This window comes from Rhipicephalus sanguineus, chromosome 2 (assembly GCF_013339695.2).
Source record: "Rhipicephalus sanguineus isolate Rsan-2018 chromosome 2, BIME_Rsan_1.4, whole genome shotgun sequence".
Classification (NCBI taxonomy): Eukaryota; Metazoa; Arthropoda; class Arachnida; order Ixodida; family Ixodidae; genus Rhipicephalus; species Rhipicephalus sanguineus.
In genome coordinates, this window is record NC_051177.1 from 79,923,121 (window position 1) to 79,935,039 (window position 11,919).

General features: G+C 44.4%; 1 long non-coding RNA gene across 4 annotated transcripts; it reads left to right on the plus strand.

Moving 5' to 3' along the window:
- The first annotated feature begins 255 nt into the window (after positions 1–255).
- On the plus strand, positions 256–6,078 carry LOC119383232 (uncharacterized). 4 transcript variants are annotated; one of them, XR_007415260.1, is made up of 6 exons: positions 256–602; positions 2,278–2,441; positions 3,589–3,682; positions 3,977–4,093; positions 5,016–5,104; positions 5,928–6,078. It is a non-coding gene; the product is annotated as an uncharacterized LOC119383232 (long non-coding RNA). The 4 variants fall into 4 exon arrangements; XR_007415261.1 differs by having other exon boundaries at positions 5,026–5,104; XR_005181633.2 differs by lacking the exon at positions 5,016–5,104.
- The last annotated feature ends 5,841 nt before the right edge of the window (positions 6,079–11,919 follow it).

The window sequence follows — 11,919 nt, forward strand, 5'->3', positions numbered from 1 at the left end:
GATTTTGTATTTTTGCCTCCCGCCATTTTTTTAAGGTATCATCAGAATTTTTCTCATCGCACGTGATAAGCTTTCGTATTGTTTCCGTGGCCGCTGTTACATTGGAGTCCAATCTAGAAGTGCTATCACTCATGCCACCGAAGACGCGGTTTCCTTCGTCTCGTAAATTCAAATCTCGCGTCTTCAGTATGTACACTGTAAAAAGAGACCGTTATTTTTACGCCCAATATTGCGTAAAAAAGGCGGTGTCGCCATCGTAAACGTAAACTACGGTATTCTCACCGTATACCATGCCGCGCGCATGCGCATTGACTTTTAGGAGAGAAGAAAGGAAAGAGTAAAGAGGAGGAGCGGCGTCATGCGCTCGCCTTTCGTTCCCCGCCGCTCATGCACGCGCGTGGACGCTGCGACGACTGCTTGGCGCGCCGGCGCACCTTGTGTTACGGTACTCGCGAGAAACCGGGCATGCGCAGAGCGGCGCAGATACGGCAAGGAACAGCCGGCTCGGCGCCCGATGCGTCACCAGTCTCGCCATTTTCGAAGGCTCTGCTATCGGCGCTGGTTTGGAATCCGTTGGGCCACGTATTGTACTCCCGCTGCAGGTATGTACGTCGCAATCTTTTCTCAAAACTTAATCGCGCAGTGATGCATGCGAATGATGTGTGTGCTCTGGAAGTATCAGAAAGCCATTTGACGTCACTGGCTGGATTTTGTGCACTTGCTCTCATGACTTTCTTGAATAGACGTCTCGCTTTGTGTTTGCACCGCATACACTGCTGTATACTTCGCCTTGCATGGGTACGCGCCGACTTAGTGCGCGATTATTTTCCTTGTGTGTGCCAGTGCAAGAAAGCATGAATATGAACCTGCGAGAGTTAAGGGGCTGATACACTCCAGCGTAACGTCGACGCGCGCGCACGCTCTGCACAGCGACGCTACGCTAACAAACGCGCAGCACTTTATAGTCCGACGCGCGGCGCTACCGACGCGTCCGGCGTCCGTCAGCGCGACCCGGCTGCAGCCGGCGCGAGATGCGACATGCTGCATTCCGCGCCGGCGACGTTACCCAGACTGCACTCCGTCTGCGTCTCTTCGTGAAGAAGGGACGCTGAGTGCACTCAAATGCGCATGCGTCAAGGCGGCGTACTGCGTCGCGGAAGTGGGAGTATAGAGTGCTCTGTTTTCGCGTCAACGTAACGTGACGAACCTGACGTCGCCAACTCCCGCAGCCGCGGGCTGACGCGAACGCACGTCGGAGTATAACAGAGCCTTTACAGTTATAAGGTGGCCACACACAGCACGCCGTCAATATTCGCTACATTCAACAGGTATGTAGTTATTGTGAACGGCGTGTTGCGTGCCAGCAATGTAAGGTGTTTTGAAGTTCCCACATATGCGCACTTTTGGTAGGCTGCAGTTTCGTCGAGTTCGCGCTCTTTCCATCACGAAAAGCAGAATGAAACGGTGATAGTTGCGGAAGCATTTTTTTTCTTCGTTGAAGTGCTGTAATATTTGTTGCCTCATGCTGTATAGTTATGTTTAATAGCTTTTTCTGGAGCAGCAGCTGAAGGAGGTTTGAGTTTCCACGTGTGCGCGTTTTGCTGCGCTACGGCTTCGAGTTCTGAACTGTCTTGGTTCGCGTTGACTTTCCGAGGCTGCCGTGAAAGAGAGGTCAAATGGTATCTTTCGCTTAGTACATATTCTGCTAACTACGACATTAGCGTCGTTTTTTACATGTATTGCGCCTTGAATGTACGCTTTTTAATGTGACAGCTCGCAGGGCGATTTTTCCGAACTGCATGCCCGTATGCCTAACTGTTGGATGCTTGTCGATTGGATGAGATGTTTGTTGAAGTCATGCAGAGCAAATAAAATGGTTGCAACTGTAAGCTGTGACTTGAATAATTCATTTATTTTGTACTTAACCTAGATTATCAAAATACATTTCTATTTCAGCACTGGATGGTTGTATAATTGCAAAATGTGACCTCCTCTGTTAGCACACTAAGCAGAGGAATACACGTTGCGTTTCTTCAAAGTTCCAAAATGTGACGAAAATTCTTGAAATAAAAACTAATCATACTTGAAGCCACTTAGCATCATTTTGTTGCAGTTGCATCAGCATATGATACAGGAGCTGTGTCAGTACGCCCAATTCATTAGCACTAGTCTCATTTTTTTTTCTGACATTTAGTTGCGCAATACATGCTGAAATGAAAACTGGAACTACTTGAACTATTAAGAATGCCATTTCATTGTCAGTGCTCTTAACCCTAGGTGGCGACCTGTGGAACCCAGAGGAGTGCCTTGTTGCTGATCGCCACATGTTGGGAGCGGCTAGAGAACGTCACTACAGTATTCTGCATGTTATTCACCAGTTATTTTTCCTTCCACGTCTGTTATGCTGAAAGATTGTAGTCTACTTTGGAATTCGTTCAAAGGTGTGTATTTAAATCATTCTGGAGAGCATTTTCATCTCCTTTTTGTAGAAAAAAAGCTGCTAACATAAGCATTGTTTCTTTATTGTGGTGTCAAGAGATCTGCAAAGATGGTGTCTCGTCCTTGCTGTTGTATCTGCAAGCATCCTACAGATTTTCTCTTGAAAACACCTCCCAGTAGTAGCCTGCTGTACCTATGGTGATGGAACTTTAACGCCGCTCTAAGGACACATGGTCATTGTCAGTGAAAATCACCTATGTCTCTTTCTGACTTTGACGACATCTGTCTGAACGCAAAATACGTGTTTACTGTGAGAATTGTTCAAAAACATTGTCCTGCTATTTGATTTAAACTCTCCGATTTGATTCAAACTTATTACTTATATGAGGGGATGGTTCCCGTGACTTTTGTTTTGAAATAGGTGGCAGTAAAAGCCTGGCAACCGTCTGTGATCCACATTCACAATTATTGCAGTCCACCTGTGAGATGGCTGGTAATAGTGACGTTTCGACTAAACGTTTGTCTTTTCTAGCTTATAAAAACTCAATTTTTAGTAACAGAACAATCTCAGGGCGCATTAATTTGCCATTGAACGCCAACTTTCTGCCCTGAGTGCCTTTTTTAAGCTCCCAGATATAATCAGTGTTCCATTGTTAAAGCACCCAACTTCGGTACTTTCTCGTTCATCCTCGATGCTAATTCTCAACGTGGGCTGAAACAAAAATGAGGTCTTTACAATAGTCGCATAATCCACATTCTCGGGATTGTATTAGTGTATAAATATGTACTACGTGCCCTGAATGGTATCTCATAGGCTGTTGCAGTAAAGAGACGACTTTTTTTAAATATTAATGATTATGCCTTTATTGAGGGGTGTCGGAGGTTTAACGTCCAAATGTGACGTCCTACCATCCTCTAGCACTTCTTCTGAAGGTCTTTTCATCCTCAAATTAAAGTTGGCAGATGGTGCGAGTGAGCGTGCGTGTAACTAGTCAGCGACGTGGCAAGAGTATAATGCTGCAGCGGATGACGAAGAATTTATTGGTGCAAAAGCAACCTTGGCCAAAGAGGACCATGGCTCATGATATGTTTCTGAACTCAATGTGACATATAAGACCTATTTTCCAAGTGTTCCCAAATATACCGCAGATATGCCGAGCAGCAGGCCAAGGGAAGCTTGTACCCATTGCATCACTGGCGGACGCCCAGCCGCACTGGGGATCGAACCTCGCACCATCCGCATGTGAGGCAGATGGTTAAATCACTAAGTCAGTGCTGCAGCATAAAATCAATACTAGTACAGTGAAACTTTGCTGCGGATGAATGGTTAACATTTATGTTAGATTGGGTGATTTCTAGAAGGAGAAATATCTCTATAAACAACATTTATGGATAGCCTTGAGACACCGAATTTCAACATTTAGGACATGCATAACTTTTTAATATATTTTGGAAATTACTACAAATCTGGGTAGAAGCTCATGAGCAGCTTCATTACTGCAATATTTAGCATTGTTTTTTTCCTGCTTTTGCACAGGGCACTTTTGGTATTAACCCAGACCATGGACGCAAGGCTGAGAAAAAAAGCAAGGAAAGAGAACCCAAAAATATTCAGTTTGACGAAAAAATCATGGATTCTGAATGGAATGTTTACGTGAGTAGCACAATTCCTGACTGCCTTTTCTTGAGGTTGAAGTATTGAATACAACGGACCATAGCAGTTGTCCGTACTACTACTACAGCAAATGAACTTCACATGTTCAAACTTCTGGCTAAAGTCTAGCTTTATAAGTGAACAAAAATAAAGCCAACAATCTAAACACAATTTTTGGGCAGCTTGGTTCGCTCTATGCCCGAGTAGCTTCCGCTGGAGATGCCACTTGTGCATTTTCAAGTTCTGTATGGATGCACAATGTTGCAAATGCAACCTTGCCTAAAACTATTTTGCTCGTCAATGTTGCTATGAAGACACGTCCAGTCAAAGCGAGGGAAATGCTGGCTTAGAGGAACATAGAAACCGTGAGGGATAAACTAAGTAAGCCTGTGCCATTTTGTTCTCGGACATTCTCCTTATGGCTTTTATACTGTCAGATTACTGATGGGCGCATCGATTACTTTGTCATCTGGGTAGCTTCCCTAGCTTCATTAGTTTTTTACCTCTTACTGATAAATTTAATTTCACACAGTCTTGTTAGCGTCAGTTCACCTACTTCCATTTCATTACACGCATCAGAAGTTGACAGTAGTTGATGCGGAGTGACCTGAGAGCAGCAGCGTCACCTGTTTAGGAGGTAAAATGCTCTGTGGTCCATGCAATGTAAATAGGGGGTCATCGTTTTGCAACTAGACTGCAGATGAAGCGTATGTCAAATATCTATTCTGACTGTGCCCCAAGCTAAGTTCTCCTTGAAGAAGTGTCTAGTATAGAGCGACTACCTATGCAATGGTATTCATTGTGTGCTTACAGGAGGCATCAGAGAAATGGAATTGGAGAGTCTTTTAAGTAAAAATTTGTAGTGAATTATTTAGCGATTTGAAATTTTGTAATGATAACGTTTTATTTTTTGAATCACAAGACAACTTCAGAGGATGATGGTGAAACAAAAGAAGTGAAGCACTAGGGTGGACCTAACAAGGAGTTGGAAGAAAACCTAATGTTCAACTGGTAAGGAACAGAACATCAGTTAACCATAAGTCGTGAAAGAATAGAACTGATAAATAAGTTCATTTGCTTGGCCATGGAGTTACCATTAACTCAAGCAATAAGAGGGAAACAATTGAGAAGCTAAGAATCGCGTGAAATACGTTTCGCTGGTACTCATAGTCGCGGCTTTCCAGTATCTGTCAGGACGAAAGCTTGCCACTACTCACCCATATAGGACAGGATAATAGATGAGGTTGAGATTAAATGAAAGATTAACACGAAAGGGCCGGAAGAGAACAGAATAAACTAATAAATACTAGTAATGATGTTGTTGCTGAAACTAAATAGAATATATGAATGGGCAGTGCATCAAGCGTAAAAAAAGAAACAGATCGTCACTTTGGATGAATCTGTGGATTTGAAGCAATAGCAAGTGCTGTAGTGGTGACAAAAAGGACATGGGAGGCTGAAATTAATAAATCTAGGGCGCTGAGGCTGGTGCAACTACTAGGTAAGGGTTAATAGAAGGAAAGTTCGAGATGCCTTGTTCAGAGTAGACATGTTTAAGCTGATGATAGAAGTAAAGCACGGACTGAGGTACTAAGACAACTGTCTCTTTATAACCGATTTCTTCTTTCATATAAAGGTGCCGTGAGAAGATCTATGTCTGAAATCACTCCACTATTTCAATGCTGCATTCTGCTGTGGCCGCTCATTATATGCTAACAGCCTGAGTACTCTAATTTAAACCTCCATAGCCTAAAAGTCACATCGTAGGTAGTGTTATATAGTCTCCACGAAGAGCAGTATATTGTATTGTCTTACGCTCTTTTCTTTTTTGCAGATTTTTGAACACCTAAAAATGTACAAGATAGATCAAACTGTTACAAATAGATTATGATAAAGTTATTTATTGTGCCTGGAATGGACATATGCCAAATGCAGAATCCAGGTGTGTGGAGAACTTTAATAAATAGCAGTATTGCCCATTTCCACTGCATTGTCTTCCTGCACAGCATAGTTACACTTCCCATATTACAGCAGTGTCCCAATCCAAGCATACAGTTTTTAGGCTTAGTCAGAGTGCCATACGTGGCTGCATAGTAGAAAAACAGCAGCGCTGCAACTGTGTTAATCAGGTCGAATGAATTTCACACCATGAAATAGCGTGGGCGTTGAAGATCGAGAATATCTTTTGTGTACATTACAAATCACCTAAGTTGACAAATCTGCATGAGTTACGTTCCAGTAGTATGGGCAGACAGTTGCCTATACGCAAAAGGGATGTTAGTCTTCATTTGGCACTGCAAATCTAGAAAACCAGCAAAATATCGTTGTGCGCATTTCACAGGGCACGTCATATATTACGGCCTAGAGGTTAGAAAGTCAGAAAATGTTGGTATGCATGTTTCACAGTGCACTCCATGTTTTACAGTCTGCTACAACACGAGAAAATGTTGCTGCTGGGGTTTTACACAGCATTGTCTAACGATGAATTTACACACCACCGTGTTTTACACGCCACCGTGTAACGATGAATATACCGTGTAACCACCGTACATTTAACGGCTTAAACACTAGATAACACGAAATTGGTGCAACGTAGATTTTACGGGCTGTGGTTATTTTTACTGGAAAAGTATTGTGGAATGAAAAAACAGTGGCCAGATTTTTCCTACACGATATCATTATATACACGGCATGCATGCCGTAAACTTGAAATACGGGTCGCAGTTTTTTTTACGGTAAAAGTCTGGCAGCATCAGCTGCCAGTGCTTTCACCGTAAAAACTACGGTGAACTTTTTACAGTGTATAGCTGATGGATGACCATAGCGTGATACATTAGTTAGGCCATCCCGAAACCTTGCACGCCTTCGAGTTGGCCCACGGCTGAAATATCTGGTGTGCCGGAGCACAGCCCATGCAAGTTTTGACAAATGACGCAGGAAAAGTATGGTGGCTTGTTAGGCACCTAAGTAGTACATATGTTATACGGCGGTGGGTGCTATAATGTTTTGGGAAATGTGGAGTTCTGTCTCAGCGAGCAGCATTATTTCGGCCAACCCAACGCTGAAAACGAAAGAAAAAAGGGACAACAAAGGAAAAATTAGGCCTAATGGTCCCACGCGCGGCTCGCATGATTACAACTAATGCTGCAGAGTGACCATGAGGTGAGGTCTGATCATTTGTCTACGATAAACCAGAAAGACGACGAATTTTGTTTTCTCTTGAGCGGCGGTGATCTCGCTTTGAAGACGAAGAAAATGAGAAGGCAGGCGCAGTCATTGCAACACCGCAGCCTACCGAGCAGTTGTTGCATAAAGAATGCGCGCATAACATCCGTAAATTGAGAGTTACATGCAAGCACATTGTAACGTTTTCTTTAAAATGACGACTTGCGCAAGCTTCTTCATATCGAGCCTTAGAATGGTATGGTGTGCGTGCTTGCGGAGCAGGCGCTAAAAAAACGAAAAAAAAGTCAACTGCGTTTATTTACTGCGCTTCATTTCCCTTCACGCGAGTCATCATTTACCGTATTTTCTCGCACATAACCCGCACTAAAAAGACGAAAAAAATTGCTTTAAAAGGGGGGGTGCTGGTTATATGCAGAGGTTACATGCATTTTTTTTGCTTTTTGTAGAGTTAAAGTGAGGGGTACGGGTTATATGCAGGGACGTGTTATATGCGAGAATATATTGTATATTTTGTGCGATCGTTAGCGGAGAGGTAATTGAGATAACAAATTTTCGCAGCAAGGTAAGTATATATTATTCACAAAGAGAGGCATGAAGTCCGAAACTGAAGCCGCTCGCAAGAGACAACACGAAAGTGGAGTGGTCTTGCTTTTTAAATAATTAATATTTAGTTACATACCTCTCAGTGCCGTCATACTGAGGTCGACAAATGTTACAAAATGTCCCAGTAGTGAACGCTTGACTAGATTGCAAACGCGCAGAACATGAAGTAGAAACACTACGTATCTTGAGTTCGGTGATACAGCAGTGACATTTTTTTTACTGCTCTTTTTCTGTGGTGTGCGGAGAAAACGCAGGAACTATGTAATTTATATTTTGTTGGAATGCAGAAACTTACATACAATCCGAAGAACAAATAGAAGTGGTGAAGCCGAAAAGGTCCAGTTTTTGTTAGTCACAAAAACAATGACGCCTAGAAGCATATTAGAATGTGTTTGAGGTTTTATTTGAAATGTATGTGTCAAAATTTTAAAGTAAATAAAGTCCACGAAGAAACAACTTGCCTCTGGTGGGAGCCCAACCACAAATTGGGCATTATGCGTGCAGCAAGAGGTGAAAGGCAGATACGTTAAATAAATTTATTGTTTGGTTGTCGCGGGTTCGATCAAGGCCACGGCGGTCGGACTTTGGTAGAGGCGAGGTGCTGGAGTCCCGTGTACTGTGCGATGTCAGTGCACGTCAAAGAACACCACATGGTCGAAATTTACAGAGCCCTCCGCTGCGACTTGCCTCTGAATAGTATCGTGGTTTTAGCACGTGAAACCCCACAAATTAATATTTATTGTTCGGTTTGCTACTTTGTATAGTAAGATAGCGAAAGGCCTGAAGAAATCGTTGGCTAGAGCAATGAAAAGGGGATTTTGTCAACCAGAAAGACGACTGAGAACGACTACAATTTTTCATTTAATTCTGATGCCTTAGAAGGAAGAAAAAAACGCCAGGCCTGCGCGAAAATCGCAGCAGAGTCACAGCGAAAGCTGGAACAGCGGCATTTCTAGAGACCGTTGTAAATTCTCTTGGGGCTGCTGATACAAGTACACTTTCAAGGTACTCGCTACGCCATAAATCATAAGCTCTGTGAAGTTGGGAAGCACCCACTGCGTCTTTGTCATTCTGCGGAGAAGCGAGGTGCCCGCCAATCATCTGTAAGGCATTACGTGCACTTTATTGATGCGGCGGCTGATGACAATGAATATCTATAACTGTTACATCTGTAATGGGTTGGAAGCTTTAAAGGGCTAACTAGTTACGTAATTCGCATTGTGTGACACTCGGTCGTAATTTCACTCTCCCACCGCGCTATATGTGATATGTTAAGGTCTGGTAACAGAATTCGCGTTTTGTGACGCATAATTGTTATTTTACTCTTCTACCACGCTATATTACATAAATTAATGTTAATGAGAGCTATCAGAGAATACTTCCAAGGAAAGTATATGGGATGTTATTTGCAATAATTGGGATATAAATGTGAAGAAAGTAAAGTGGACGAAAAGATAACTCGCCGCCGGCAGGGACCGAAAAAAAACGGTTGGTGATATTTTTCCAGAGGCAGCATGAAACATCCCTCTCTGCCATGGTGTAGTGAAAGAGAGAAAAAACAGTAGGGCGAAAAGTTCTCGGTGGCCTTCGGAGACAGCCTTTGATTATTTTTGACTGAACGATCCTGACATGAAGCCTGTATAGGGTCTTTTTGCGAAGGAGTTTCAAGCACTGACGTGGGTCTGAGGTAGAGTGCCGGGCTGCCACGCGGAGGGCCCAGGTTCGAAACCCGTTCTATTCTGGATATCTTTCTTATTTTGATTTTTTTTTCTTATTTCGCGCGCTAGCGGTTACGGACACCAGCGGCGGCGGAGAACTACGGCGCCAAAAGCGGCTGTTTTGATCTCATAACAGATTTGGCTGTAAAAAAAACACTAGCAGTACTTTGGAGCAACGCGGTTTCACACGGGCTGGAACGTTGTTCCTGAAATTCTGATTTTCATTCAAGGAAACGGTTGTCGAGCTTCTAGAATGTGGTGCAGAGCTTTTTTTATTCGGGCAGTGAAACGAGAACGAAAGCGCGGTAGGCGGGCAGTTGTCATTTTGCATCCACAAAGACCTCATTCTGGACGTCAGGGCAATTCAGTGACGAAGTATTAGGTGATGCCAAGAGCTATAGCGCAATACGGAGGACGTAGAACACAGAACACACAGGACGAACAATGTATTACGCATTAGGAGCTTAGCCATCGAGCTTAACAGAATAATTGTTCGGGTTTTACGTCCCAAAACGCCGATACAATTATTAGGAACGCCGTATAATGGAGGGCTCAAGAAATTTCGATCACCTGGGGCTCTTGAATAAGTCCATAAATATAAGCACAAGTGCCTCTAGCATTTCGCATCCATGGAAATGCGGCCGGCGCGGCCGGAATTTGATCACGCGACCTTCTGGTCAACAGTCGAGCACCGCAATCACTAGACCACCGTGGCGGGTAGCCATCGAGCTTAGCATAAGTGGGTTTTAGAAGGGCACTTAAGTGACAGTAGCGTTTACTGGCCAGCTCTGGCTACCTTTTGTGGTGGCGAAATTTTCAAATCCCCTTTTTAACACGAAAGTGTTTTATGCCGGGGTCCACCAAGACTTCAGTGACTTATTTCCGCCACGGAAATGACGTCGAAAAAATGTACACAATCAGATGGCAAAGAAAAAAAGTTCCGTCAACGGGCATTCGAACCCACCACCGCTCGGTCCGCAACAACAGGGCCCGTATTCTCAAACGATCGCAAAAGGCGATAGTATCGCGTTTGGTGACGTAGAATTTGATGCGTTCAATAAGTAAAAAAAAAAGACTTGCCTGTGACGTCATTGTTGCAACTGGCCGTTGGTAGTACAAATGTCTCACAACACAGGAGTGAGCGCACTGTAAAAGCGCAGAGCAACCCGAGTGCGGCGTTTTCGAGCGTGTGCTGCTGCTTCTACGCAGTGGCCAGGCTTGGCTGGCTTGGCTGTGGCTACTTGAAGTATAAGACGTGTTGAAAGTGCTTTCAAAGCTTTTTTGTTCGATTATTTAATGCACAGTATAATATTTAAAGAATGCAACTTTGCGTGAAACGTATTTTCGTTGAGAGTTTAACAAGGCGTACTCGGAGAGTTCAGCTGTAGCTTGCCACCGCAGCGACATCGTCTCAAGATCTCAACATGTTGCCGGCTTGCGATAAGCCACGCGAGCAACTCCCGGTTCATGCTCCTGGGACGTTCAAACCACGAAAAAACACGCGCTGGCAAAGAACGAGTGCTGATAACACCCCAAGGTAATGCTCGATGAAAGCTTCAGCGTGAAAAATGCTGCGTATATCCACCGAGGATTGAATACTAGAAGCTACCGCCTACGTCACTGAAATGCTAGACTTCACCACGAACCGACGGTTAACGGTGCCTTCGTTTATTGCAAATATGTCGAGAGCACCGTCGAGCACCATGACGCAAAATTGACGTCGGCGGAATTACCAGATGGCGCCCTAACTTTTCCGGTTTGCTCAATAGCCAATCAGCGCGCACCAAAGGCGATACTTTTGCGATTGTCGCCTTTTGGGAATACGGGCCCAGATGTCGGGCGCGCTAACCACTGCGCCACGCTCACAGACAGCAAAGGCTTTACAAACGCGCCTTTTATGCCATCTTCCACAAATCGCACCGGGGCACCCAGGCGCTACGACGATTGGACGAAACGGCGCACCAGGGCGCCCCGGTGCGCACCAGTGCGATTCGTCGAAGATGCCATTATATATACCACTCTCCCAGTCGACGGGGTGGTGTTGCCCTCTGGGAGCGGCAAAATAAAGTAATTCATCATTAATGTGGGCTCCGCGATTTTTACCTGCAACGCGTTACACGTTTGTCCCATTCAACGCGTTTTCAATAGAAGTTCAGTTTTGTCAATGCCTTAACACACCGCAAAGTGGTGACCTTAACCCGAGCGTCGTAAAAGCGTCGGCCTCGCTCATAGCATCACGCTAATCAAACCGAAAATAGCTCTGCGACGCGCGCCTGCCTCGCCTGGTTGTAACACTGCGTTCCCCGCCTACGCCGTCGC